Below are 3891 nucleotides of genomic sequence, written 5' to 3'. Positions count from 1 at the left end.
GCGCGCTGGCTGGAAAATAAAATAAGATGTTCATAAGAAGAACTGTAGATTTAATATAAACAAAATATGGTGTATTTGTAAATACATCTCGTACCTCCCATTCGTGATAAATATCTGCCTTTTATTTTGGTTCGTGGACGGAGAAACAGAAACTTCACTTACTGCCGTTATCAAACCTATTACATCTGTACCATATCCAAAATATACCATTACAAGAAACAATATGTATAATTTATGCAGTTTCTTGATTGAAAATAAATTATTACCTGACAGCAAAGTATTGTTGTCCGTGCGTGTAGATAATAACTACTATATTAAAGATGAACAAACTTCTTTTTTCTTAGAATTTTGAGATCTGCTCTGAATTAAACCTGTGTAAACTTTTGGAGCTCTCTAGGATTTTTAGAGTGTGGGAAACACCTATGCAGTTATTTTTCCCTTTCTTAGAGGGGTGGCTATAGCATTTTACGAATGGTCAAAGCGGTGGCACCGCTTAACTGCATCGATTCTTGACGCGCTCTCTCTTTCTTACCTCCGTTCTGTCCTCTTCTTCCTCCTCCGTCAAGGCACGGCCCCGTCGCCTTCCTCCCTTTCCTCCAATTTCCCTCTACCTCGACCCTCTTCTATCAAAAAAAATCAACGGTCGCAGGCTGCAGCGACGATGCGGCGCGTGCAGAGGTCGTGTCGGCCATCATCGACGAGGAGGAGGATCGCGGGTACGGCGCAGCGCTGATGACGGCGGCGGTGGGCACCGCGATGAGCTCTACTCGCTCGCCGTCATCCAGTTCAGCGGCAGAGGCTGCTCCAAGAACGACCGTGACCTCCGCACGGACGCCGCGCGCCGCCTCGCTCGGCCACGTCGACGCGATTCGCGAGTGGGCACTGCCTGCAGGATGGCTATGGCGTGCGCTGCTCGCTGCTCGACGGGCGCCGCCTCCTCATCCAGGCCAACGCCAGGGGCTTGCGGCCGCGTCGGCCTCGCTCTTCAAGGCCTCTCGCGGGCGCCACTCGTGCCTGCTCGGTGACTTCGATGCCGCGCCGCCGCCGCCCGCGCACGCCACCAACCGGTTCCTATCCGGGGGTTCGCGTCACGGCTGCTGGGCGCGGAGAGCGGCCTTGACTCCGCGCCGATGGAGGAGGACAGCGGCTCCGGCGGGGGCCTAAGCCGCGCGGCGCCTCACCACGGGAGGCCGCCAGCGGCGTTGGATTTGGACTGCAGGCGGCAGGTCCCTACGGTCGTCGATCTGGGCACGGTGTTGCGTGTCGACCTTGTGCCTGCAAACGGCACAACTGCTGGTGGATGCCGGTCACGCAGCAGCGCTCCCAATTCCTCGAGCTGTTCGCTCCCACAGGGGTCCCAAATTGGGCAAAATTCACCTGGTATAATTCGTTGTTTGGACTTTGTTTTTACGGCACTGCATTCCTATTTCGATCCTCGAAGCAATCTGCACAACGGCTTCGTTTCATCTTACCTCAGTCTCGATCTGGCAATCTCCGTTCATGGAGTCTCTCCTGACGGCGTCCCCTTGCAGGTTGCGGGAGCAGGTGGCGCCAAGGCTAGCGCGCAGGCCGCATGTAGCCAAGCAGCCAACGCAAGGTTCAGCTGAGCTACCCTCAAGGCCAGACAATCACAGCTTCACCGTTCTTGTGGTGCATCCTAGGTAGGCTCCTGGTCCTAGCAATAGTACTCCAGTTTTTAGTCACCAAACCATATTTAATATATACTATATTGTTCTCCCCCGATTAATTAGTTAATTGCATCGACACGTACAAGTGCATCCATTCAATTTGATACTTTTCTAGCTTTTGCGTAATATGTACTATATTGTTCTCCCCCGATTAATTAGTTAATTACATTGACACGTACAAGTGCATCCATTCAATTTGATATTTTTCCAGCTTTTGCGTAGATGTGTATCATCTTTTTGTGCTTGGAAAACAAACTGGGTTTGTAAGATTTATTGGCCAGATATCTCTCGAGAGTTGAGAGTAATATGTTCGAGGATATCAATTATTAGTATATATCACTGAAGATATCTTTTCACAGAATATCAAAAGTAGCATCTGTATATGTTTTCTTTACTTCACACCCCTTCTAGCATAGGACATAGGTGCTGAAGTGAATTTGTTTTGCTCCAAAAAAAAAATCATATGAGATGTCGTGCCTGTAGGTCCGAGCACCAAAGCTAGAGATGCTAATGGATTGCTTATGTGGCACCGCCATATTATTATTCATATATCTGCGTACTAGAACAGCTAATTAACATAGATTTTACTCTGTGACAGTGAATTAATCATCTCTGTAGAGGCGCGCCCTTTTGACTAAGAGATGAGATCCCCAAAATCACAACAAAATCCATTAATCATCCCTATAAAGACCATTTTGACTAAAATATGAGATCACCAAAATTCCTATGCATTATCTGTTCTACACCCGATTTTCTGAATCAAGGCAAGAGATTATCCAAGAGGACAATATTTGACTGTTTCTTTTTACCTTATTTCCTCGTGGATATTGCTCATATAGGTACACGTAAATATTAACTTCAATGTTTTTCCAATGCAGGTATGTCTCATATAGATACATGTGCCTCTGGAATTGTGACCCAAGCAGGAGATAGCCAGTGATTACTGCCAAACTGATCTACATTTATGCCAACCATTTTGTTGCATGATTTTACTATTTCAATGCTGGTATGCAGTATGATCTATGAGTAGAGCTTAGTAGATAGCCTCTTAATGTTTGTGATAGTGTATTTCAGATAGCCTTTTTGTAGAAGGATAGAACTGATATCTAAGCAAATTGTGACCCAAGCAGGAGATAGCCGGTGATTACCGCCAAACTGATCTACATTTATGCCAACCATTTTGTTGCATGATTTTACTATTTCAATGCTGGTATGCAGTATGATCTATGAGTAGAGCTTAGTAGATAGCCTCTTAATGTTTGTGATAGTGTATTTCAGAGAGCCTTTTTGTAGAAGGATAGAACTGATATCTAATCAAATCATATGTTTTTAGAGTCCAGATGAAGAGTGCTTTTGTTCCACACTTGCTGTTGGTTCCTGTAGATTTCCCTGCCGGGCAATGGTCATGTTTTCACCACAAAGCTGAGCTTGTAGGCGTGATATGTTACTGCCCTAGGAAAGCTGCAGGTCTGGTTTGAAATATCTCAAGTCACAACTGCAATAATTTGTAGCTTTTCAGTTTATCCATCCCCAAAATCAAATTTCGAGTCAAGATTTGGATGAAACTTTTAGACCATTCAGGTTGACACCGGTATTGGAGAAACAATTGTGCTACACTTTCTTCTTTTCAAAATATAATATGAAACCTTACATATGATGCAATTATCAACCCATAATATTTTAAACTGAAGTGAGTTGTGCATTGTTTAAAAAATTATGTGATACACTCGGATTCTGATATTCCTTCCTCATTTCAGGGGTTACAAACGCGTCATTCAGCGAACTTCTCTTCGGACATCCGACTTTCTTAAAGATGATTGCTTGAAGATATAATGCACTCTAGGATTTTTGTGTCGACTATTGAATATTGATTACTCCAGGCCACAGTCCATTCAGGTGCCATACTTCAACATTGCCTACCGGTATGGCATCATATTTTAGAGTTGGCAGGGAGCACCATAAATGTTTAAGTGTAGTTGCTCTAAAAAAAATTCATATATGTTTAAGTGCAGTTGCTCTAAAAAAACCAGTAGGTATATATAGTGTCTTATGTTATTCTAAGGTTTTAGTCCAGGCATATATGTGGATCCAGAATTAGAACACCACGTATATATGTGTGGTTTTGTTATTTGCGTGGTTGTGGATGTTTGTAATTCATAGTCGTTATCAGATTTGACAATTAGTTATTCTTACATGCTATGAG

The 3891-nt window shown here is 44.2% G+C and overlaps 1 long non-coding RNA gene across 1 annotated transcript; it reads left to right on the top strand.

The window, feature by feature from the left end:
• Positions 1-1219: 1219 nt before the first annotated feature.
• LOC124651681 lies at positions 1220-2808 on the top strand. Its single transcript, XR_006987477.1, has 3 exons — positions 1220-1380; positions 1533-1661; positions 2567-2808. It is a non-coding gene; the product is annotated as an uncharacterized LOC124651681 (long non-coding RNA).
• The last annotated feature ends 1083 nt before the right edge of the window (positions 2809-3891 follow it).

The sequence above is a fragment of the Lolium rigidum genome, chromosome 5 (assembly GCF_022539505.1).
Source record: "Lolium rigidum isolate FL_2022 chromosome 5, APGP_CSIRO_Lrig_0.1, whole genome shotgun sequence".
Taxonomy (NCBI): domain Eukaryota; kingdom Viridiplantae; phylum Streptophyta; class Magnoliopsida; order Poales; family Poaceae; genus Lolium; species Lolium rigidum.
Note: the sequence above shows the minus strand (reverse complement) of the source record. Positions and strands in the feature narration are given on the sequence as shown.